This window comes from Phacochoerus africanus, chromosome 10 (assembly GCF_016906955.1).
Source record: "Phacochoerus africanus isolate WHEZ1 chromosome 10, ROS_Pafr_v1, whole genome shotgun sequence".
Lineage (NCBI taxonomy): Eukaryota > Metazoa > Chordata > Mammalia > Artiodactyla > Suidae > Phacochoerus > Phacochoerus africanus.
This window is the reverse complement of record NC_062553.1, coordinates 117,496,151-117,523,694: the sequence shown is the minus strand read 5'-3', so window position 1 is coordinate 117,523,694 and position 27,544 is coordinate 117,496,151. Positions and strand designations below refer to the sequence as shown.

Below are 27,544 nucleotides of genomic sequence, written 5' to 3'. Positions count from 1 at the left end.
GGTGACCCACTTACACATGCATGTATAGATTCTTTTTTCTCCCATTATCATGCTCCATCATAAGTGACTAGACATAGTTTCCAGTGCTACACAGCAGGATCTCATTGCTAATCTATTCCAAAGGAAATAGTCTGCATCTATTAACCCCAAGAACCCCATCCATCCCGACCCCTCCTCTCCTCCCCTTGGCAACCACAAGTCTATTCTCCAAGTCCATGTTTTTCTTTTCTGTGGAAAAGTTCATTTGTGCCATATATTAGATTCCAGATATAAGTGATAGCATATGGTATTTGTCTTTCTCTTTATGACTTAAATCACCCAGAATGAGTGTTTCTAGTTCCGTTTGTGTTGCTGTTGCTTTGGGAGTCTGACCTGAGAAAATATTCATAAGACTGATGTCAGAGAATGTTTTGCTTATATTCTCTTCCAGGAGCTTGATGGTGTCTTTTCTTATATTTAAATTTTTAAGCCATTTTGAGTTTATTTTTGTGCATGGTATGAGGGTGTGTTGTAGTTTCATTGATTTGCATGCAGCTGTCCACGTTTCCCAGCAATACTTGCTAAAAAGACAGTCTTTCCCCCTTTTTATGTTCTTGCCTCCTTTGTCAAAGATTAATTGACCGTAGGTGTCTGGGTTTATTTCTGGGTTCTCTCTTCTGTTCCATTGGTCTGTCTGTCTGTTTTGGTACCAGTACCACACTGTCTTGATGACTGTGGCTTTGTAATATTGCCTGAAGTCTGGGAGAGTTATGCCTCTGCTTGGTTTTTGTTCCTCAGGATTGCTTTGGCAATTCTGGGTCTTTTGTGGTTGCATTATTAACATTAATGTTTCATTTTTACCTTTATAAATGTTCAAGAAATTTTCTCCTACCTCAATGTCATTGTTACACATTTTTCTCTAAAAGCATTGTTGATTTTACCATTAGAAATAGTGTGTACAATTACAAATTAATATTTTTCTTTGTGAATATCAAATCTATCCAGCACCATTTATTGAATAGAATATAGTTTCCCATTGTTCTAAATCAAATGAAGGTTTTTGTGTGTGTGTGTTTCTTTACTCTCCATTCTTTTCTGTTGGTCTAATTGTCTAGCACCGTGCCTTATTTTTTCTTGATTATTTGTATTTTATATAAATTCTAAGTTGGGTTTTACACACACACACACACACACACACACACAGAAGCATGTACACACACACTTATAACATGCCAGAAATTTCTGTGAGAGCAGATTGAATTTACCAATTTGAGAAAATTATCCTCTTTGCAATACTGTATCTTTCTAGCCACTTTAAATTTATTTAGATCTCTTTAATTTCACCAAATATCTTATAGGTTTTAGTGTAGAAATCTTGCAAAATTTATGTCAGATTTATCCTTAACATTTTTATGTTTAACATAAATGTCTCTGGGGCGCAGTTGGTTAAGAATCTGACTACAGTGGCTTTGATCACTGAGGAGGGGGTGCGTTCTATCCTTGGCCTGATGCAGTGGGTTAAAGAATCCAGCACTGCCACAGCTGCAGTGTAGGTCTCAGCTTCGGCTCAGATTCAGCCCCTGGTCTGGGAACTTCCCATGTGTCATGGGTGTGGCCTTAAAAAAAGAGACAAATGCTATTTTATTTCTCTACTTATTGTATTTCTCTAAGAAGAAAGTCTCTTTCTGTTTTGTGCTTATGGATAGAAGCATAATTGATTTTTTCTTTACATCAAGAGAAGTGGATAATTTACTTATTAACTCTCTAATTACCTTACCATATGATTTGTAAATTCTGTTGGACTTTTCTGCAGATATAATAATTCCATCTACAGTAATGACAACTTCATTGCTCCCTTTCAAATACTCTGTCTATCCATTCATTCATTCAGTTATTCATTTATGCATTCATTCTTCATTTTTGGCTTTCTTGCACTGACTATAATATCTGCTATAATGCAGCACAAAAGTGGGGATTTTTAAGTATTGTTTTCTTATTCTTCATCTCTGAGTAAGTTAATTCAATGTCACTATCAAATTGATGTTGATTAAAGATAGAACAAATGCTTTTTATCATATAGTGTGTTATAGTTATGAGTTTTTATTGTAACTGTATGTTGAATATTAGCAAGTACTTCTTTATCTCTCAAGATGAGAATGGCTTATCTTTTTTCATATATATATGAAATATATATGTGAAATATATATGCAAAACATATGTATGTGAAACATATGTATGCAAAACATATATATGCGAAATACACACACACACACACACACATATTTGTCTTTTGTCCTTTTTAGGGCCACACCCACAGCATATGGAGGTTCCCAGGCTAGGGGTCTAATTGAAGCTATAGCCACCGGCCTACACCAGAGCCATAGCAGTGCCAGATCTGAGCAGTGTCTGTGACCTACATCACAGCTCATGGCAACGCCAGATCCTTAACCCACTGAGCGAGGCCAGGGATTGAACCTGTGACTTCATGGTTCCTAGTCAGATTTGTTTCCGCTGCACCACGATGGGAACACTCTTTTACCATATATATGATAACAGTTCAGTTTTTCTAATTTTAAAATCAACTTACATTTCCATGATAAAAGAATATAATGAAGATGTATTAAAGTTTGACCCAGTTGTAATAAATAAATATATAAAGTATACAAATTTATGTTTTATCACAATTATCTTCCTGTGAAAACATCAGCACAATCAAACTAAGGAACATAATCATCTCCTTCCAAAATTCCTTGTATCCTTTAGTAACTCCTTTTCCCATGCCTCCAGCCACATCCTGCTCCAGACAACCACTAATATACATTTTTGTCACTCTTTACTCTCTATAATTGTATGTAAATGATATTATATGCTATTTAATTTTTGCTGATCAGGCTTTTTGTTTCACTAATGGTATTATTTTAAGTTTCATCTATGCTATTGCAGTATAGAAGAATGAAGTATTCATTCTTCTTGTTACTAAGTGGTATAAATATGTCACAAAATGATTATTGCTTAGGGTTATCAATTCATAGCAAGAAAAATTTCAAGTGAATTCGGTGAATTTGTTGCTTATAAATAACTGAAAATTAAATCTAGTAATATTTTCCAAAAACAGTCTTGCTTAGAAATTAATAGCTGATATCCTAGAGCTGGCCATGTAGGCTGGTAGGTTGGCGTAATTCCAAATATGAGCCTCTAACTGTGCATTTACTGAGACTCTACTATGCCTCAAAATAGTCTATATTTGAATAATATACTGGTGCTAAGTGTTAAAAGGAAGAATTTATTACATACGTAGTATAAAAAAAGTAGGAAATAGTCTGAAATATTTTGGAAGCTGTTGCTGTTTAAAAAGAGTTGTTTTATTTATTTATTTGTGTGTGTGTTGGGAATACTCTATGGTACTGTCTTCCAAAACTAAAAAGTTTGGCTTATGACAAATAAAGGTTATGGAAAATTTATAACTAATTCTTCAATCCCTGTAGCTTTCTTCTAGGGTGTTGTGAATGTCAATCAATCAGATTGTATTGTGCCTATGTTTTCATTAATTATCACCTTCATTAGCTATTTAGCAGACGGTGATTGCAACAACTCTGATAGGAACATTATTCAATGTAGTAAGGTAAATGGCATTAAGCGTCATATTTTTAAAGACTAAAAATAAACTCAGAAACAATTGGTTTTGAATCTGTTTTCTCCTAAATTCTTGGTTCCCTAGAAATTATTATTGTCCTAGGGAAAACAGCTTGAAAGAAGCAATGAATCAGAGAAAAGCAGGAGGAATATTTAGATATTTTTAAAAATACAGATATATCTTTCAAATTTGTAAATTTAGAGTTATTTTTTCACTGCTTAATTTTAAAAGGATGAGATACTCAGGGAAAAACTTTTAATTTTAAAAATCTAAGATATTTATAAAGTTTATTATTTTTAAGTCCATCTTTAGTGTTTCCACAAACTTTCTGTTTAAATATACAGCTGTCAGTTATCTATATCTAGCACAATTCTTTCTCCCACTGGTACTGTTATTATGTTGTTTCATATGTAATAAAATCAATTATATAGGACACCATGTGCAATTTCCAATGCCTCATTTTATATTATTCCTGATTGACTGGTATGCAGTAGATTCAGAAGCCAGAAGTGATACGTACCTTCTGGTAGGCAGGAGATAGCAAAAACCAAAAACTATTTTTAAAAAGGTTAAGTAATTGATGATTAAGGCTACAAATAATTATATTCTCAAAAAATTTATAGTGAGAGATTGGTTTGCCATATTCACATCTTTCCTAGGAGAGATGTTATAAGAATTAAATAGAAGAATTATAATCCAAATTTCCTAGGCCTTTTAGGCTTTAAATATTGTCATATCAACAGTAGACATTTTCTCTTTTTTAATTACCTTTTGCCTAGTGTTCTCTATAAACTTACTTGCAAGTATTTCTGATCCTGCTGGGTGTGTCCAGAGTGATTTTCCCATTTCCCAGTGGGATTCATGATTCCTCCCAATAATGTTTTGACCCCACCAGACAGCATAACTGATGTACAAGACTTCCCAATGTTGTCAGAACTTTAGTAAAAGTGCAAGGAGTGCAAATCTCCATACTGCGTGTCAGACTTTATCACTAAGGAGCTTTAAGGGACTATTTGAACCCTTACCTAACACAACCCTGATGCTTCTGACTACTGGCTTTCTTTCCATTGGGGTCCTTTGACAGGGCTTACTAGAGACCAATATATTATTTCCATGGCTATCCATCTCTGTTCTCTTCCCCAAACCAGACATGTAGGAATTGAATTTTCTCTTGTATCTCAAAGCAAATGGATCATGAAAATAACTCACGGAAGTACTTAATGTTGTAGGTACATTTGTATTGGTTTGGGCAAAGAGAAGGATTCCCCTGATAACAATGTGTGTAAAGCATCTACCCCGCTGTATAGAAAAGTAGTGCTAGTTCCCTCTGTATTAGTTTCCGATGGCTGTCATAACAAATACCACAAATATTTATTTATATGAGTATGAGATTATATTGATTATATGAGTATTTATTTATACTTTGGGTTCTAATTCAACACTGTTTTCTTGCTCAAACTGTTCTAGTTTTGGTTATTAGAAACTCTTTCAGTTGGTTCCTACATTCCTATGACATACCCCCCTTCGTTGTGAATTTTTTTAATACTTAATATCTTGCATTATAAGAGGCTACAGGCTCACCTTGTCTATTTTTTGCTCAGTCCTTGAATTAATCATTTGTCCAAGAATCCCTGGTTCCTTTTATTGGAGAATAGTATGAGCATCCATAGTCTGTGCTGTAGATGCGCTTGATGCTACTGAAGGGTAGTTGACTCTAGACTTGTCTGATTTTTTTCCTGCTAAAGAAATCTCAAATTCTTAGGACAAATCTTAGATGGAAATGTGTATTATCCCTTTTATATATCATTAGATTTGATTTGATAATATTTTATTTGGAATATTTGTGTCTATGTTCATGAGAGATAGTGATCTGCAGTTTACTTTTTTCCCAGTTTTATCAGTTTTATTGAGATACAGTTAACATGTAGTACCATACAAGTTTAAGGTGTACAGTGTATTAATTTGGCTTGTATACACCATGAAATGATTATCACAAGTTTAATTAACATTCATCATCTTAGACAGATACAAACTTAAAGAAATTAAAAAAATGTTTTCCTTGTGAAGAAAACTCTTTGAATGTATTCTCTTAACAACTTTAATATATAACATATAGCAGAGTTAATTATATTATCATGTTGTGCATTGCATCTCTAGTACTTATCTTGTAACAGGAAGTTTGTACCTTTTGACTGCCTTCATCCAGTTCCCTCTCCCCTACCCTCCACATCTGGTAATCACAAATTTACCTCTTTTATACAAGTTTGTTTGTTTAATTTTGCAATATTATTGGCCTACAACACCATGCTAGTTCCTGTTACACAAGAGTGATTTGATATTTCTATACATTTCATAAACGAACACTACCATAAACACAGTTCACTTTCGGTATGATGTCTTTCGTTTGCTTCAAGATGTTGCTCATAGAAGTTATGAAGTATTCCGTTAGCTTAAATTTTTTGGAAAACTTTGCTCGGAATTGGTATTATTTCTTCTGAAAATATTTGGTAGAATTCACCAGTGAAACTTTGAACCTAGGAAGGATTTATCTCTAACTTCAGTGTCCTTAGTGTAGGACGTTACAAATCAGATTGTCTATTTCTTCTTGCAAGGACTTTGATATTTTATGTCATACAAGCAATTTGTCCATTTCATATGAGTTGTCAAATTCTTAGGCAAAGGTCCTTCTTAATATTGCTTCACTTTCTTTTTAATAGCTATGGAATCTGTAGTGATATCTCCTTTCTCAGCCTAATTGTGTCACTCCTTTTTGGAGTTATTTACCTTGGTAGAGGTATTTCAAATTTATTTCAAAGGATTGGTTTTGGCTCTTTAAAATTTCTCTGTCATTTTGTGTATTTTTATTTCACTGATTTCTTCTTTGATTTTTATGATTTCTTCTCCTTACTTTATATTTGCTCTTCTGTTTCTAGTTTCTTTCTTTCTTTTTGTCTTTTCAGGGCTGCACCCAGAGCATATGGAAGTTCCCAGGCTAGGCATCAAATCAGAGCTGCAGCTGCTGGCCTACACCAGAGCCACAGTAATGTGGGATTCTTAACCCACTGAGCAATGCCAGGGATCAAACCTGTGTCCTCATGGATGCAGGTCAGGTTTGTTACGGCTGAACCACAATGGGAATTCCATGTTGCTAGTTTCTTAAAGTGAAAGCTGAGCTATGTTATTTGAGTCTCTTAATGATAACAAATTTTTTGAGCTATAACTTTCCTCTTTGTACTCTTTTATATATTCCATGTTTTCTTATTTGTCATGTTTCTATATTCATTATATTCTACTCAGCCATAAAAAAGGAAATTTTGCCATTTGCAGCAACATCTATGGACCTGGAGGGCATTATGCTAAGTGAAATAAATCAGATGGAGAAAGACAATTATGATATGATAACACTTAAATGTGGACTCTAAAAAATACAACAAACTAGTGAATATAACAAAAAAGAAGCAGACACACAGATATAGAGAACAAAGTAATGGTTACCACTGGAGAGGGGGCAATATAGAGGTGGGGAAGTGGGAGGTACAGAATTTTGTGGGAAGGTATAAATGGGAGGTATAAGGTAGACTAAGGAATGTATTGTACAACACGATGAATATAGCCAATATTTTGTCATAACTATAAATGAGACATAAGCTTTAAAAGTTGTAAGAAAATTTAAAAATTAAAAAATAAAAAGATGTTTAAATTAATCGTACTTATTTCATTATCCAAAATATGATCAATCTTGATAATAGTTTATCTGCAAGTGAATAGCAGTGTATTCTCTTTTGGCTGGAGTGTGCTGTAGATACCAACTAGGACAAGTTGGTTGATTGCATTTTCATATCTACTCTCAGGAAAGTTATTTCATAGATCTACACAGCCCTATATGTTTTTCTCCCTTACATGTCTCACCTCAACTCTTTCATTTCTCTTCTTGCCCATTTATCTCAAAGTGCAAGCCACCTTGGCCATTATTCCAAGCACACAAATCTCCTTGTTGTTCTCTGAACAGGCCAAGGAAGTTCTACTCCTAGACCTTAGCATTTGTTATTTCTTCAAGTGAGGTGTTCTTGGCCTGCTTCAGGATCTCCTCAGATATAATATTAAAAGAAAACTCTCCTCAGTAAATCTCTATAAATGTGAGCCACATCAGTGTTACTTTTTCAGTTTACCCTGATTTATTTTTCTATAGTTTATGTGTGATATTTTTGTTTGTTTATTTTTAGTGTTTGCCTTCAGCCACTGAAATATAACTTCCATTGAAACAGGAAATTTGTTTGTTTCATTGTTCCATTTTTTTATTCCCAGCACCCAAACAGGGCCTAGGGTATGGTATAGAGTTTCACACATCTTAAAATACAGGTGTCCAATTATAAGTTTAAAATCTTCCTGCCTTAAACAGTTTGATTACCTTTTTATAAGTGTTGAATCATACTGTTTTCCTAAACCCTGTAAACAGGAGGCAGAAGACAAAAGTGAAATTAAAATGTTGGAAGAAAACTTGCTACGTGTTTCTAAAGCCAAGTTCCCATTACTTCCCTGCCCCTCCCTCCCTTTTTAATTTCCTTCTAAAAACCTGCCTTGTTTTTGCCTGCACACTTGACCCTAGGATACATTTATGGTTTTGTCTGAAAGTACACTTTCTTCCTACGATTTTTTTCTCTTCTGTATTTCTAGACAGCTCTTGCTCTTTCCCCATTCACAGGTCTGATCTCATACTATATTTCATAGAAATAGATATGACTCCTCAGGCAATTGCAAACTCCATTTCATGATTACATTTGTTTTAATCATTACATTCTTCAACTTGGGAATCAAAAGAAAGGACAGCACTCACTTTGGAAGCACATATAGCAAAATTGAAGATTAGTATGTCCTCTGTGCAGAGATGACATGTAAATTTGTGATACCTTTCATATTTTTTAATAAGCATATGAGAGGATGCTCAACATCATACATCATTAGGGAATTTCAAATTAAAAGATAATGAGATTGTTTCTACTACACATACATTATAATGACTAAAATCTCAAACATTGGCAACATTGAATGCTGGCAAGCATGTGGAGCAACAGAGAAAATACAACATCATGCTGGTAAGAATGAAAATTGTACAACCACCTTGGAAGACTGTTTGGCCATTTCTTATAAAAATAAACATATTCCTACCATAATATCCAGCAATCACATTCCTTAGTATTGACCTAAATGAGCGGAAATCTTATGTCCACACAGAAACCTGCACATGAATATTTATAGTAGCTCTATTTATAATTGTCAAAATTTGGAAGCAATTTCAGTAGGTGAATGGATAAAATGTGGTCCATCTGGACAATGGAGGATTACTCAGGGAGCTATCAAGCTATGACAAAACAAAACAGAGGAATTTTAAATGCATATTACTAAGTGAAAGAAGCCAATGTGAAAAAGCTACATACTGTATGATTGCAGCCATAAGACATTCTAGAAAAGGCAAAATTATGGAGAGAGTAAAAAAAAGATCAGTGGTTGTCAGTGACTAGAGTGAGCCCTAATGTAAACTGTGGGACTTGAGTGACAGGTACCGTTCTATTCATTGGGCCTACACCAGTGACATAACAGATTGAGTCCTCATGGAGTTTTGATCCTAATGGAAGGAGAGAGTCAATAAGAAACGTATAAAAATTAAGTGAAGTAGCTAATTTATATTTTATTTTCCCTTCTTCCTGCAAATGAACTTTTCTTATTCTCTTTCTGTTTCGCTTACACAAATTCATACACAGAAACACACGTGAACACAAACACACACCACACCCATACATGTACTCACAGACCTGGTTGTTGGACTTCAGAAAAACAATGATACCTAGGGATACAGTCTCTGCTTCTTTATGCCATGACTAATTACCTTCTCAGTGACTTATTTTCCCTTGAGATTCTTTGAAATGTATTGAAACATGTTAGAAATTTTGAAAAATAATTGCAAAAATCTCATAATTAGAGCTGGTCTACAAGAAAATGTTTTCTTGGTCTGTGTTGATACTGTGATCTTCCAAGGTGGACTAGTGAGGTATTAAGCCCACTAGCCTCCGAGTGAGCTGAGGGAAGCATTATGAAAGGTGGCATTCTTTCTTTATTTCTTTCTCTACTTTCCTCTCCACTAAGAGATGGTACCCATGAGCTGAGAAATGCCTGCCATTTCCACTCTGGAGGGACCTCGCTGGCTTCAGCAGAATTATCATGAGGTGCTCCCTGTTCTTCTACTAGAGAACCAGCTTTACACATGCCAGATTCAATTTCCTTGAGGGTTAGGGCCGAGGCTATTCGACTGGCTACTTCATTTTAAGTAAAGATAAATTGACCTCATAAACAATTTTTTTAAAAGCATAGGTAAGACTGAAAAAGCCTTCTTAATTCCAGTTTTTTTTGTGTGTGTGTATGTGTGTGTGCCATTTCTTAGGCCACTCCCGCAGCATATGGAGGTTCCCAGGCTAGGGGGCAAATTGGATCTGTAGCCACCAGCCTATGCCACAGCCACAGCAACGCAGGATCCGAGCTGCCTCTGTGATCTACACTACAGCTCATGGCAACGCTGGATCCTTAACCCACTGAGCAAGGCCAGGGATCAAACCCACAACCTCATGGTTACTAGTCGGACCTGTTAACCACTGAGCCACGACGGGAACTCCTAATTCCAGTTTTATTTCTACCTTTTCCCCAAACCACCTTTTGATCGCCAATCCTGTGGTCATCCTATTTATATTTTTAAATTATTTTTGGAATATAATAGTAATATACATAAAATCCTATCATTCCTGGTAAAACAAATATTACCATACACTGGCTGTTTCTTTTTTACCCCTCTCACAAAAACATGAGAAAATTGCATCGTATAAATAACTATTAAAAAAACACTAAAATGTAATACCAAAATAAAAGTAATACCAACATTACTAATTTCCCAAGTGAATTAGGTGGAAGCATTACTAGAAAATAAGATGGAGTTAGATTGGATGCTTAATTTTCATCCAGTTCTCAGCTAATTGTCCCTTTTTCTCCTACCACGCTCTTTATAATCAACAGCACTTTCTGCTAGCTGTGGTTCAGAGTGGAGGAGGAAATCAATTTTTCTTTTTAACAAGAAGGGCACGAAAGATTTAAAAATACATTCAACCAGTTTAATAGCTTCTCTTCTACTTGGCTGAAAAAGCAGTTGGAGAACCACTTGGCTGTTCCTCAAAGCACCAATAAGTCAACGTGTTCCAGGGAGAACAGATTTGAATATCCCGATTTAAACCAAACATCCAAACATTTTCTCACCCAGTAAATGGACCTGAGGATTGATTGTTTCTTTGTTTCCTGGGGTCGTCTTAATACATGTCCACCAACTGGGTGGCGTAGAACAATAGCAATGTCTTCCATCCCAGTTCTGGGTGTAGAAGTTTGAAGCTAAGATGCCATCAGGGTGATTCTCCTCCTGCAAACTGTAGGGAAGAAAGCTTTTGACCTCTTCCTGGCTCCTGATGGTTGCTGGCAATTGTTGGTGTTCCTTGGCTGTAGCTGCACCACTTAATCTCTGCCTCTGTCTTCACATGGCCTTCTTCCCATAGGACTCCGTGCATTCCTCTGCTCTTCTTACAGAGACACCAGTCATTGGATTTAGGGCTGCACCTATCTAGCATGACCTCACCGTAACTTAAATAACTACATATGTAAAGATGCCATTTGCAAATAAGGTCACACTGAGGTTGTGAATTGTGGAGGGACACTATTCAACCCACTACAGTTGTCAAGGGAAGTCCAAAATAAGTAAGTCTGGTTGCCAAGGACCTCAGAATAACAAGCAAATTTTTCGTCCCCCACGTGGGAAAAAATCCCCACCAATTGGGAGTAATTTGGTAGTAATTTCAACTTCAAAGGGAAAATAAGCCTCACTGTAAAAGCCCCAGAAAGTGTTCACTTGTGCCTGAAAGCATAGCAGGATGATTTTATTCCATTAACATTTTATGGCAATTTAATATTAAAATATATTGATTTAAATTAATAATATATTAAGAAATGGCTTGGTATCTACATATACCTCATTCACCTCTGAAAAACATAGTAGTTTGGATGCCCATTATCCTTAGATAGATTTCCTTTAGTCCTACTGTTCGTCTAACTATTTTAGGTGTAACCCTGTTGCTAATAAGATTATGGTCATTCTAGTTTATACAGAGGCATACAAAGGAAAGCACACAGTAAATGGCAACCCTTACTCTTCATAGAATGTAATAATATTCAGCTTAGGATCATCAAAAGTAAGAAAGGCAAGGAAATCCTGCCTCCAGAAATTCTATAGCCTTTTGTTAAAGTGATACAGACTCTAGATAATGTCAAGAAGCTATGACTCTCGAAATTATATAAATTAAAATCTTCCCTTGTGTAGTATTTCAGCAAGAAAAGACATTGTGACATCTACTGGCAGATGTGAACTTTGCTCCACATTTCTGGAAGATAACAACAACTTCCAAAAAATACTAACTTGCTTTATTTTTCTATAATAAAATCACATTCCTAGTTCCTGTCAGTTTGGTATGTATAGAAAAGTACATTTTCACTCTTCTTATTTTCTTCCCACCCAAAATATGTGCAGTGGATCATAGAGTACAGAAGATACTGAGAAGTTATTTTGAGTTTTGGCACAACCCCTACTTGCTGACATGCTCATGCTCATTGTCCAATCAAGAAGGTCCTTTGTTAAATTCCACATATTAGTGACCTCATATGATATTTGTCTTAAGAACTTATTTGCAAAACAGAAACAGATTCAAAGATTTTGAAACCAAACTGACAATTACCGAAGGGGAAATGTTGGGAGGAGAGGGATAAAAAAGGAGGTTGGGATCAACATGTACCCACTACTGTATAAAAAATAGATAAGTAGCAAGTACGTACTGTATAGTACAGGGAACTGTACTCAGTACTCTGTATTAACCTATATGGGAAAAGAATCGGAAAACAAAATGAATATATGTATATGTATAACTGATTCACTTTGCTGTATACCTGAAACTAACACAATATTGTAAGTCAACTATACTCCAATAAAATAATGATAATGATAATGATAATAACAGAATGATCCTTTGGAAGTTTTTGCTGGTTCTTCTCTATTCCCTACTTAGGCTCAGGAATCTTCTCAGAACCTCAGTCCCAGTGCCTTTTCCTGAGGTTCCTGATGGGCATCAGGATATCATTCTTTTCTGAGCTCTGGTCTCCCCATTGAAGGAGGGGTGGTCTAGTCTGGAAAGTGCTCTCATCTTTATAACACATCCTCTCCCTAATTTATAATGATATTGTTCTCTGTTCCATAGGAACTGCCCTGTCCATGACTTTCTCTTCAATCCCTGCTTTCATCTTTTCCTTCTCTGAGATGTTCCTTGTTATTTTCTACATAGTGTGAATTTCTCTTGCCCAAGAGAGAGGGTTCTGGAAAGAAATACCCAGACCAGTTAGTTAACTTTTTTATTTGTAAATAATCTTTTAAAAAATTTTCAGATACTTGTAGATTTGTATGCGTTTCTAAGAAATAATTCAGAGAGAACCTGAGTATCCCTTACCTGGGTTCACCTGGGGGGGTAACATCTTGCAGAGCTGAGTACAGCATCACAGCACATTTCCATCACCACAGTATATGTTGCCCTTTTATAGTCATATCCACTTTCCTCATCTCCTGGTCCCCTTGTTAGCCCCTGGCAACCAGGAATCTTTCCTCATTTCTATAACTTGTTATTTCAAGAATGTTATATAAATGGAAAAATACTGTATTTAACCTTTTGTGAATGGCTTTTTTTCCACAGAGCATATTCCTTGGAGATTCATCCAGGTTGTTGCATGTATTGATATTTTGCTTCTTTTTGTTGCTTAGCAGTCTTCTAAAGCCATGAGTTTATTGAAACACCTACTGAAGGACATCTGAATTGTTTCCACTTTTTGGCTATTAGTAATATAGTTGCAATAGACATTTGTGTACAGGTTGTTGCATGTATATAAGCATTCAGTCCTCTGTGATAAATGCCTAGGAGTGCAATTGCTGGGTCATATATGTGATAGCTGCATTCTTAGTTTCTAAGAAAGCACCAAATTGACTTCCAGAGTTGCTGTACCATCTTGCATTCCCACCAGCAGCATATGAGAGAGCCACTTGCTCTACATCCCTGTCAGTAATCGGTGTCGTAACTATATTTTATTTTAGCCATTTAGTAGGTATATAGTGTTCCCATTGTGTTTTTAATTTGCATTTCTAGCTAGGACTACTTACTGTCTGTCATAAGAAACAAAGGGCTATTTTGTGTGGTCTTTTGATTTCAAACCAGAAAGCAACATGTCTGTGTTCCATACAGCTTCTCTCTTCAGATCAGCACTTGTATACAGAAGATAGCTGATGTGTCTGTGTTATTCCATTTTATCTCAAGATAAGATTATCATAGAAAAGACAGTCTCCACATTCAGTTTTCATGTGTTAACACTCCTTGAGGAGTTAAGTCTTAGTCATTTTTGTACCCTCAAATCCCAGCAATATGGTACATATTTGATGAATTAGTTAATTGGCCTGGTAAGCATAGGACTATAAAGATAGGGCTTTACATTTAAAAATTAACACACCTAATAGCTGCTTAGCACTTCAGATGTCACCATGTGTTTCAATTTAGATGACTTAAGTTGGTGTTTATAGAAAATCTAAGAGGTAGGTATTCCTAGCTCTAGTGTTAGGAAAACTCGTTCTGCTGCTTACAAGCATGGTGATCTCAAATAAGCCGAAGCCTGCCTAGTGCCTCATGTTTCTTAACTACCTAAGTGTTTAAAAGTACATCTTTAGCATTAATTTCAGCTGTAAATTGGAAGTAATTGTATGGTTCATATCATAAGATTAAGTTCAAGATCACCTTATACTTGACAGTGCTAGTAATAAGGAAAATATGTAAATATTAGCTAAATAGAATGGTCAAAAAATACAAATGCTAATATTAAATAAGTATTATTACTAGTAATTATCAAGAATGAATTCTAACATGAAAATGCATTTTAAGAAGTGTCAAATATTACTTTGTTTTTGTTATAGTCCTCATTGTTAAAATCATTTGTAGGCATACCAATTTCCTAGCAATAAATAAATGATGAACTTAGAAAACAGGTTTTGGGTGAAAGAAATAGAAAATGATATGATCAAGGCAGGATTTGTGGCACAATCACAGGAGGTCCTAAGTGGTTTGTGAGTAAAGTAATATAAAGGCTCACTGTTGCATAAACTCTGGAGAAGAAGGATTGTCTCCATTCATATGTACATAAGAAAACCTCAAAGTATAGGGCTGGTGGTAGGATTCTGTGGCACTATTTCCTGATTAAACTTAACTGAATGTCAAAGGCAAGGAGTGCTGTAACAACAGCTTTTGGGAAGAGAAATAAGCTGCCTAAACAAAATATACCTGCTTAGTGACCTGACAGGAGTGTCATGAGGACCACATCTTTGGATCACTGGATGCTATGGATGTCGAAAAACTCACACACACACACACACACACACACACACACACACACAATTAAGTAAGTTCAGAGATGAAGCTCAAGTTGTTTACTGACAAGACAACTCTATGTTTTCTGTTGGTAAATAACTTTTACCATCTGCATGGAATTGTATAGTTACCTTTCTTTGATTTCCTGCCAAATACTGCCCTCTCGTGGCAATACTGCTCTTTAGCGCTGTAAATAATAGTGAACATGGGAGATGACCCATCTCACCTCCCACTCCATCCCCAACCCCTACAAAAATCCCACAAAATTTATTTTAATTTTCTCTTAGGTAGAAAATATATGTAAATTTTGTAGCTATCACATTGTATGCATTTGTATCTAACTATTAGGAATGAGATATTTCATTCTATTTCTACAATATTGGGAAGCTATTGAGAATGAAAACTGACAGGTATTAGAAATATAAACAAAGATTTTTACCAATTTTCAAGCAATTTAATACTAAATGTACTTTTCATTTAAAATATTTAATTTTTCTCATCTAAGGTGATTTATATAGCTTAGTTATTCTACTTCCTGATAAATACTTAATCAAAACAAGATATAAATATTACTTTTTTCATTTAATCATCATGTAAAAAATCTCACCCTTTAGTATCCAGAGAAGAAAAATGATTCTTAAATTTTCCTGTGAGTTTATTCAGCAAGAGAAAGAAAGAGCTCTTTCCCTTCCCAAGAATGTGGAATTTTTTTTTTTTTTTTTTTTTCGTTTTTGGCTGCCCTGAGGTATATCGAGCTCCCCAGGGGCCAGGGGCTAGGTATGACATCCAAGCTGCAGTTGCAACCTAAGCCATAGCCACGGCAACACTGGATCCTTAACCCACTGTGTGGGGCTGGGGGTTGAACCCCTGTCCCTGCTCTCCCAAGAGGTCGAGGATCCCGTTGTACCACAGAGGGTGCTCCAAGAATGTGGGGTCTTTATGCAGCTTCCAAAACAGAGCTTGACTTGATGTCAAAGTCCAGGTTTCTTAGTGGTAGAACCAGCTGTTGAGAAAACTTAATACTTGTCTCTAATTCTGTCATTAAACAACCTCCAGGAGACTCTCAATATGGCTCAGTAGTAACAAACCTAACTAGTATCCATAAGGATGTGGGTTCAATCCCAGGGGTCGAGTTGGAGCTGCAGCTGTGGGCCTACGCCACAGCCACAGCAAAACCAGATCTGGAATGCATCTATGACCTACACCATAGCTCATGCCAGATGCTAAACCCACTGAGAGAGGCCAGGGATCAAACCCGCATCCTCATGGATACTAGTCGGGTTCATTACTACTGATAGTCCCCAGACTATCAGACTTTAAGGTAACTAAGCATTAACATCACATTACTTATTAGGCCAAATCTCTTTGTCTTATCTAATTATCTTGAACAGAGCTTCGGTGAACATGTGGGTGCATGTGTCTTTTTTAAGGAAAGTTTTGTATGGATATATGCCCAAGAGTTGGATTGTTGAATCATATAATAGTTCTATGAATAGGTTTCTAAGGTACCTCCACACTGTTCTCCATAGTGTTTGTACCTGCTTACATTCTCTCCAACAGTGCAGGAGGCTTCCCTTTTCTCCACACCCCCTGGATTGAGAGCTTGGGGTTAATGGATGCAAACTATTGCTTTTGGAATGGATTAGCAATGAGATCCTGCTGTGTAGCACTGAGAACTATGTCTAGATACTTACAGTGCAGCACAACAGTGGGAGAAAAAATGATATACATGTATGTGTAACTGGGTCCCCGTGCTGTATAGTAGAAAAAAAAATTTGTGTGGGGGAAATAACAATAAAAAATAAATTTTAAAAAGTAATCTAATTATCTGACTTTTCATAGCTTTTCTTAAATAAGAAGCTCAAAATGGCTCTGCTGATGAAAATCTTACTCACTTGACAGTTGTATTTCTCCCTGTACCTTAATAAATTCAGATTCTGATAAATATATATAACTCTATTAGGTTTAACTAGGTTCATTCAACATTCATGAGAGGATCAAGTCAGTGTATCTGTCCTCAAAGATTGAGAGCCCAAACGTAGGCCAACGAAACTTTATTTATGAAATAAACTCTATGAAATTAGTTTGTGGGCAGTTAGTAGTCTCTATTGTGGTGACGGCTGGTATTCACTAGGCACCCGCCCCATCATTCCGCCCTCCAAAAATCTATTTAATTACTAAAAGCTTTGTGTGTACAGCTTGTATTTATTTCCACTTGACAATTTAGAGCAAAATTAGGTAAGTGCACTCTGTTTTAGGTAAGGGAAAATCTACTCAAGGGTTTAAAGAACTAGTTATAACAAAATGATGAATCTGAATACTAAATAAAATAAACCCCCCAGAAAGTAATCAGAAGAAATTTTTTTATGAGCTTGGGTTCTTGCATCTTCTCCTCCTTGGGAAGCTCTAAAATCATTAACTGGGATCTCTGTTCCTCATGACTGTCAGTAACCTTCTACAGAGCTGTCTACTTGAGTGCATGTACTCCTTCCCCCAAATCATGCACACACTGATTCCTCTCCCCTCTTTGGAGCAGTTCCTCAGAGCCATCTGAGAGGCTGTCTCCTGGGCTATAGGCCTCAAAGAAACTGAAACTCACAGCTCTTACATTGTGCATTTTTATTATAGTCGACAGTGTTTATTCAGGTATCTCTTCTTGAGGACCCCAATTAAGGAAAGGCTGTGATTAGTTTAATATCTCTATGATGTGTTTTCATCATGCTTGAGATATTCTGAAATTTCTAGTGGAATTATTCCCAGAAAAATGTAAAAATGAAAATATACTTAAAATAATGAGTTCAAATAGACTTCATAAGAAAGTGTGAAAACTGAAAGAGAAAAAGGTGGGGCTGACGCTGGGAGGTGGACACAGAAAAATTGTCTCATTATTCGCAAGAATAGTCCAGAGAAGCCAGAGGAAAAAAGAAACAAAATAAATGAGGAATTTGGGATTAATGTATGAACATTATTATATATAAAATTGGTAAACAACAAGGACCTACTGTATAGCACAGGGAATTCCACTGAATGTCTTACAATAATCTGTAACGGAAAATAATCTGAAAAGGTTATATACACATTTATATGTATAATTGAATCACTTTTCTCTACACAAAATGAACCCAACATTGTAAATTAACTGTATGTCAACTAAAACAAAAGGGAATTCAAAGTTTATCTGCAATTCTGGAGTCAGATGGAACATAAATGTTTTTTTAAAAAAGAGAGTCATTCTGAGATGTTTTATCATCATAAATAGAAACTGTGAAAAAATTGTTGAGGAAAAGAAAAATAATTAAGATTAAAAAGAAATAATTAGTGTGGCTTCTTCACTGAATGAGGATTCCTCAAAAGCACAAGGACAGACTTATTTGAAGATTGGATTAGCTCATTGGAAAGATTTAAAAGCTTAAAATTCTAGAATTGCACCTCAAATGGGTGCAAAGATATACAAAAATGATTGAAGATTAAGAAAAAAGATACAAAGCAAATGGTAATAGGAAGGAAATGAGCCATAAATCCTTCAAATGCCTGTCTGCAAGTACCAGGCGGAGAGAAATGTGGTTGTTGTGATGCCACTGGGAGAAAATGGTGATTTAGGACAATGTTAGAGACAAAATATGGTGTATTACAATTTATTCAGCCAAATGTTAATATTGGTGGGTATACTTGTTATCACTGATAAAATATAAGGCCAGGTGGAACTATATATCAGAACTTCAAAGTAAACAATCTAAGACATCTGCATCGCCTGAAGCATCAATAATCATGCTTCTAGGAAGACTATTAATATAAATTCTATGGCTGCCCTCAAGTCATGGAAATTCTTTTTATTTCACATGATAGGCAGATTTATAGCTCACTATTCAAAGAGCTTATCAGCACAAGCCTAATTACTATTTCTTTGACTTCTTTGGCACATTAGGACATATGATATAAAAGAATGAGGGTGAAATGGCAGAGGCATTTTTTGAAAGTGACCCTAAAAATCCCTAGTGGTTAAGAGCAAGAAAACATGTAAACATTAAAAAAAATACCTGTAAGATATGTAAAAATTGTTAATATAGAGTAGATGAAGGTTAGAAAACTGACTTCACATTCTGTAATGACTAAGAAGAGCGTCCTTTTGTCCTTAGAGAAATTTAATTACTGAGTATCTCCCGAGGAACAGTCTTTTGTCCTCTCCATGAGCTTTAACACTTAAACTTCTTTTACTTTTTCCGAACATGTGTGTATTAACATATGTTTCTGTATGCGTGCATCCTGCCTTCATATATAAAACCCATAGTTGGCTTTTATACTGAACTTACAGAACTAGGAAATGTGAAGAGCTTTTCTTGAGACTAAATTTGTTTAGGTATTCCCCTAGCCAGTGAAAATAGCAATGAAACTACCTAGATTTTATAGCCCTGGATTTTTGATGGCAACCGAGCTACCTAAATTTTATGGTTCAGATTCATCGTGATGTTCCTATAAAGGAAGTTTATTAAATACATAACCCAGTGGGGTTTAAAATACCTGTACATTCATACATCATTCTAAGGGTTTTCTTGCTGGGATTGCAGATGGGTTAAACCCTGGATGGAGGCTTAGTTCTTTTATAAAGTGTCAGCTCCCAGATGTCTAGAAATATAAGTGGTCTGTCCATGAAGTTGATTTTATAAATTGATCCTCCAAAAGAAATAAAATATTTCATTATTTGTTCAACATCACAGTCATTGCAGACCAAAATAATGTAGATGCCCCTTTGAAAAGATATGTTTAACATTGCTTTGCAAATTGTATCAAGATTAATTTTATATCTAATCGTGAGCCGTGTAATGATTCAGTGAATAGCTTTTAAGTGTTATATATGAGACAGGCCCTCTTCCAGATGTTGTTGGTTCAAATGATGCAGAAGACATCATTCTTACTGTAGGGAGCTCATCACTGAACTGAAATACGTGTATAAACAATCATCGCAGTCCCCTCTGGTGCCTGCTGCAGTGAAGGAATCTGAAGAATGCCAGAGAGCACATGGTTGAATGTGTTCTGTGTGGCATGAGGGGTGAGAACATGTGAGGGTGTATCACAGAAAAGGAATACTTCAACTAGATGGATAAAGGAGGGAGCTTAACAGAGAATCAGAGGGTGAGGGAGGGCTTCGGGGACCAAATGAGCCGCATATTCATTATGGTGCTTGGCTATCACATGGAAGGTGTGAGAGACCCAAATGTATCTTGTGATTCACTGATTTCGCAGGAGTGTGAGATTGCAGATCCATTCAGGGGCTGGATTCCCACGGACCTTCCGTACCATTTTAAAGGATTTGGACCCATTAGATTTGGGGATGAGGGCACAGTGTTTTAGGTACGTGAGTGTTAGGAGGAGATTCAAGGGTTTTAGCACAAGTGTGACCAGTCATCGTTACATTTTTGAAGTAACTTTCCAGCAACAATTTGGAGGACTAACTAGAAGGTTTGAATTGTAGACAAGAAGGCAAATTAGGAGACAGTTAGGATAATCGAAGCAGTTTGAGCCAAGGCTCTGAGAGTGGAAGGTCAATCCAAGAGGATAAAACCAGGACATGTTTAAGGGAGTCTGTGAATCTTGGTCCCTCAATTAAAGTGAAAATCAAGGGCCTTGAGTATTTCCACCCTCTCTTTCTTCTATAAAAACCATTAAGAGGCCCAGGATTTTAACATGTAGACTGAGAAGGTGGAGGTCCACCAGCCAGAACAGAGAAATAGGAGAAAGAACATTTGATGGCATTTTGGGTATTTTGCGGTTGAGATGCCCATGGTATATTTAAAGATCCAGTGGCAGTTTCATTTATAGTCCAGTATTTGAGGAGGGTGGCAGAGCAGATAAACACTTGCAGGAACCTTGCACATGCTGCAGCTGGCTGTGCGGAAGTGTGTTATCTTCAACATGTTTATAGCTCCCTCATCCTACCCTCTTCTTGTGTTTTCTACCGAACACTGTCTAAATTAGTCTTTTTTATTTACCTTCAGAACACTTCTCAAATTAAGCCTTTAATGTCTGGCTCTACTACCAAAGCCTTTGTTCAGGCTCTTCAACCATCTAGGTTTAAATTTTATGATGATCTAATTATAGTAGTTCAGCAGAAATAAGGTTTTATGCTCCAATTTGTCATTCATGACTATTGACTACATGATAGGGGCAGCAAATAATAAGAGAATTTGACAATGGTGACTGAGAAGAATAAGTAAGAAACATGTGAGTTACTAAAAATTCGACAAAGTGAGAATAATAATAGCTGTCTTATATACTTCATGAAAGTTAGAAAATTGATGCATTTTACAAGTGCGTAAAATACACTGCATGAATAAATTATTATTGGTACATTTGCAAAATGAATATCATGGTTAATGCTCCTCCTGGGCATGAAAGTTAGTTTGACTTCCTGCCTTCATTCTGAAGCTTTCTTCTGTTGGGATTTCACTTAGCCAGAGGGCTAGTGGCACAGACCTGACACGCAGGGGCTTGATGGTCTATCCTGGAGGAATCTGTGCCCATCCCCAGCCTCTTTGGTACTGCCCAGAGCGTTAATTTCATGAGCTTTAGGCCTTGTGGAACAATGTGATTTTAACTGGGTTAAGATGCCCAACAAAATGCACGTAAATTATATTTTTTATGTTTACATATACACAAGGGCATATTTATTTCATAATCCCAATGTCAGCATTTTATATTACTCCACAGGGCAGCAAAGCCACAATAGTTATGGTCATGGGGGTAAGGACTGTACTAGGTCTAAGGTACAAATGAAAATAAAGCATCTTCAAATTAAAAAGGGCAAGTTACAAATTAAGACCATTATGTTTTATTAGGTTAAAACCCTAATTTATAGAGAAAATATTGATATTTTAATCTCGATTTAATACAATTGTCTCAGCTTTATTTTTGTTAGTAAGGTTAAAGAAAAGGTCATTTTACCCTAAAAGTTTTAATAGGAGTTCCAGTTGTGGCTCAGTAGGTTATGAACCTGACTAGTATCAATGAGTATGTGGGTTCGGTCCCTGGCCTTGCTCAGTGGGTTAAGGATCTGGTGTTACTGTGAGCTGCGGCGTAGACTGGCAGCTGCAGCTCTGATTCGACCCCTAGCCTGGGAGCTTCCATATGCTGCAGCTGTGGCCCTAAAAAGAAAAAAAAATAATTAAAAAAAGTTTCAATAAAGTTTATGGTTTTAATATTTATAGTGTGATATTCTCCAATAGCATAGTTAGTCATTATCTTGCAAAATGATTTTGAGGTGATGAGATTGTATCTCAACATGAGAAAATTAATCCTGTCTTAGAAAGTATGTTACACTGAATTTTAAGTAAAAATATGGACAGAGTAGTTAGCAATATGTTTATAATTGTAGTTATAATCTGTAAACCAACTGTCCTATTGCTAATGATTTACACTGAGGAAAAAGATCCAATGTCTAAGAATATTTATTGTTGTTGATTATTTTCATTATAGTAAAATATGAAAACAATGAAATGTTCATCATTAGGGATAATCATTAAGGTTAATTCACATAATGAAATCCTGCCATTCACACTGAGCCAGGTGTAGGAAATAGGAGTGGCTGCATTTATATTTGTCCTTACAGAAGTACTGCAGATATACATGTATCTCCAGATCTCTAAGCAGGGTAAGAATGGTTTCTGTACCTCAGTCCTTTTATGTGTTTATTTTGGGGCAGTCATTCTAGCTAAGATTTTATAGAAATTCAGATACTTGTAGTGTGTGATGAGGGTAGTGAGACCTAAGTCATCTAGTCATTTACTTGCATGAGTGGATTCACCAGGGAACTAGAGCTTGGTGAAGACATACCTGCATTCAGTACCTGGAATTTATAAAAGCAAAAAACCAAAAACATACCCCTGAGAGCATGGTACCATTGTCTACCCAGTTCTACTGGCTAGCATGAAGTCCTGCAGAGAAAAAAGCTATGCAGGTTTTCATGATAGGAGATGGAGGCTGCAGGGGCTGGGATATCCCAGAATTTGAGTGACAAGTTTTGCTTTCAGGGTACAAGTGACAGTATGGTACAAAGACGGGGAAGAAAGACGTCTCCCCATTTCTGTGCAATGATGAATGCCATTTAATTTGGCACCTTACACACTAGCAGCTTTGAGGACCACTTGGAAACAACACCTGGGCAAAAAATCCACACTCTTATTCAGCACATTGGTACCAGATGGCTAAAGCAGAAGAACCGAGGTAAAGGTAAAATTACTGAGACACACTGAACTTCCTGAACACATCTGAGAGAGGTCTAGAGATCTGGCAGAACACAAAAGCAGATTGAAAGAGAGGGATCTGACATATTCCAGTTATTATGACCCCACTTGCACCATGGATAACAGGATTGGGAAACATCAGCTCATGTTTATCTGACTTCCTTGACTTTAATGAAAATTATTTCGTGCCTTTTTAAAAAAGCCCCAGGACCTAGCACCATTCCCACCATGTAATACCTGTTTCACAAATGTTCACTGAATTTGATTGTGATCATTGGCACATTGAAGGTCAAGTTTGTTGTAGCTTAGAAACTATATTTGGATCACTGTAGGTGTGGAAGAGTTGGAGCTCATGAGGTGGGGAAAATAACAGGGCCATTTTTTTTTTTCCTCCAAGGTTATTCCTTGTCCTTTTTATTCTTTCTATTGCCTTTCATTCCCCTCTTCTTCCTTCTTTCTGTTCTTTTTTACTTGCTGAAAAATACTTCCCTTACTTAGCCATTCTACCTATTGCCTATTGTGTCTTTCTTTTGGAAGACATGTCTTTGACTAGGTTATGAGAGCTCTTGTAAAGTCAGTTCCTAGGAAGTCAGAGGAGAGGTAGAGATTGTGACTTCAAGTGTAAAGGCAAACTCTTGGTTTGTATAATCTTTGCCAAGGCTGGGTCGCCTGTGCCAGTCAGGATGGCACGTAGGTAAAGGCTATTCTAAGACTTTCTTTTAGGACAGCAGGCATTTTTGTTAGGTGTTTCCCAAACTGCAGAATGTTGTTTCAAAGTTTGGTCAAAGGAAATTCCAGTGCTATTGTGAGATATCAGACCACAGATTCCAAATTTTGCTAAAATCTACAGGAAAGAGGAAACTTGTGGCTAGTAAAAATCTTGGAGTCCCTCATACCTAATTCCTTAATGCTTACAATGTTCAGGTTTTCCTTTAACACAGACACAACCAAAGAATCTCTTTGAAATCACCTCAGTGTCAGCTAGGGAAGAAAGGTGCAGTGACACTCAGGTGGAGAGAGATTTTAGGATACTTAGAGCAGGAGGGGATGGCACTCCGTAGCTGTAGCTGGTAAACTTCTGAAGAATATTTGCAAAGAGTCTTAATAAAATATATTTGAAAAAGATCAAAGCATCTGTTGAGTTTAACATCACAAACCTTTTAATGTGCTGCATCTTTTTGTTTCTCAAGTTATGAAATGTGGTTCTGTTTCATTATAGAAAGATTGATTTCTTTGCCAGTACTCAAATAAGTTTTAATTGTTAAACTAGCTTTTTAAATGTAGTGTCCTTAGTATTTTTTTTTTGTCTTTTTGCCTTTTTGCCTTTTTCTAGGGCCACTTCCTGCGGCATATGGAGGCTCCCAGTCTAGGAGTCTAATCGGAGCTGTAGCCACCGGCCTATGCCAGAGCCACAGCAACGCCAGATCCAAGACGCGTCTGCAACCTACACCACAGCTTAAGGCAATGCTGGATCGTTAACCCACTGAGCAAGGGCAGGGATCAAACCCGCAACCTCATGGTTCCTAGTCGGATTCGTTAACCACTGCACGACGGGAACGCCTGTCCTTAGTATTTTTGCTCCTTAAGAAAGTTGCATTTAGCAATTTTATTAAAACATGGGATACTTTTAAAAGAAATACCTACAAATATATCCTAGGACTATCGTTTTGCAAAATTCTAGGACTAATGGTTAAGGAAATGTAGATTTAGGGAGACTTTAGTTTTAACACTTTACAGTTGACCCTTGAACAGTAGGGGTTTGAACTGGGTCAATTCATGGTTGTTTGAATCCATGTATGTGGAACCACTTACATGGAGAGCCAACTATTTCATATGTGGATTTGCAGATTTTTAACATTGGAACCACACATTGTTCAAGGGCCAACTGTAATTTCTTTGAACCTAAGGGAATATGCTGATGGAAGTAATTTTCCAGACTTTTATAAATTGTCTTTATGTGGAATCTGTGTTGCGGGTAGATACCAGTGAGATTTGGCAAAGAAGTTGTGGACTGAGCACAGAACACCATGGTAATAACCCCCAAATGTGACTCGTTTCACGTAATATTTATTTGTTTCTCCCTTATCAAGCGCATTTCAAGTGAAAAGCCCCTGGTCATTATAGCCATTTAGGGACTCAGGCTGGGGGAGCTGCTCTCATCTGAAGCCTCCTTGGTAACTGTTTCAGAAGGAAGTCAGGTAGCTCTTGAAGGTACCAACTTGATAACTAAATACTCAGGCCAGAGGAACCAATATCCCTTCCATTTTCAGTTCATAGGTTAGAATGAGACTTAGAACTCCCCCTAACTGCTAGGAGCCAGGAAGAGCAATCATTTTATTGTGTCCAGGAAATAAATAGGAATATTTGTTATGTTAGAACTAGTAATTACCACAGTCGGTGATAGTTAATTATAATGAAATGTAAAGGATATAAAGGAGCAAAAGCAATCTTGAAAAAGAAGACAAATTTGGAGAAAGCACACTATCAGTATTGGATGTTTAGCATAATGGTATAACAATCAAGCTGATAAAGAATAGGCATAGAGTTCAGTGGAATAAGAAAGAGGGGTCAGAAATAGATTTACATCTAAATGGACAATTGATTGCTATGGTAGATACCCTAGAAATTAAACAGAGTTTTGAAAGTCTTTTGCAACAAATGTTGCTAAAGTGACTATACAAATAAAGAGAAAATATTAAATATCTGTTTTCCTACTACACACAAAATCAAATCAAGATGAGTCCTAAATTTACATGTAAGAGTTAGGACAGTAATACTTCCAAAATAAAAAGTAAGATAATATCTTGATTGCAAGGATCTTTCGATCAATACATAAACGGTATAAACCATAAAAAGTGATAGACTGGAATTTAGAACTACAATCAGAACTAAAACTAAAATATCTACTCATTAAAGACACCGTGTTAAGAAACGTAAAAGGGAGAAAATATTGCAGTTACTGCATATGACAAAGCCCTTGTATTTGGCATAGGTATTGAACTTTCAAAAATCAATAATACAAAGAAAAAAAATTCTGTTAAAAGGGGGGAAAGGCTTGAGCTGACACTTTAATGAGAATAACGAGTGGCTTAGAAAGAATGTGAAAAGATGCTGAACATTATTAATCAGAGGGAAATTCAAATTCATACCACAATGGCGTGTATTTTCATACTCCTGAGAATGATTAAAATGAAAAATACTGGAGTTCCCGTCGTGGCGCAGTGGTTAACGAATCTGACTAGGAACCATGAGGTTGCGGGTTCGGTCCCTGCCCTTGCTCAGTGGGTTAACGATCCGGCGTTGCCGTGAGCTGTGGTGTAGGTTGCAGACGCGGCTCGGATCCCTTGTTGCTGTGGCTCTGGCGTAGGCCAGTGGCTACAGCTCCAATTCAACCCCTAGCCTGGGAACCTCCATATGCCGGCGGGAGCGGCCCAAGAAATAGCAGCAACAACAACAACAACAACAAAAGACAAAAAAAAAAAAAAGATATCCAGACCCCAAGAAAAAAAAGAGCATATATTTTATGTCTCTATTTAAATAACATCCTGTAATAAGTAACAGTAATCTATGGTGACAGAATATTTTTTATGTGCTGCTTTAGAGGATGTAGATTGTTGGGAAGGAAGTAGGGAGGAACTTTCTGCGGTAATGGATATGTTCTGTATCTTGACTGAAATGATAATTATGCAGGCATGTATGTTTATCAAAACTTGTAGAATTACATACTTAAGAACTGTAAATTTTATATCATTTAAAATACAAATACACATGTGTGGACACACAATGTGATACCACTGCATTCATCTGAGTAGCTAAAATTAAAAAAAAAATCAGACAGTATTAAATGTGATGATGAGGTGGCATCGTTGGAGCTCAGTGATGTTTGGGATGTTATTTGCTTCAGTCACATTGGGCAACTTCATACACTGAATCTGAATATTTGCATACTTAATGATCAAAATTATATTTCTATATATAACACAACTTTCAAACATCCATATTAAAGATATGAGTAAGAAAGTTCCTAGTGGCACTGTTTATGGTAGCTAAAGTTGGGAAAATGTAGATTTTCATTTGAAATGGAATAGATAAATCAATAATCAGTTGCAGGTATTTGTGCATAAGAACATTTTATACTGTAATAAAAGAATGAATACACCATA

At 36.3% G+C, this 27,544-nt stretch overlaps 1 long non-coding RNA gene and 1 pseudogene across 1 annotated transcript in view; both read left to right on the top strand.

Annotated features, from left to right (window-relative positions):
* LOC125137922 (uncharacterized) overlaps nucleotides 1–27,544 on the top strand; it is a 369,450-nt gene that overhangs the window by 145,751 nt on the left and 196,155 nt on the right. The window lies entirely within an intron of this gene.
* LOC125110412 (uncharacterized) lies at nucleotides 8,440–8,533 on the top strand (annotated as a pseudogene).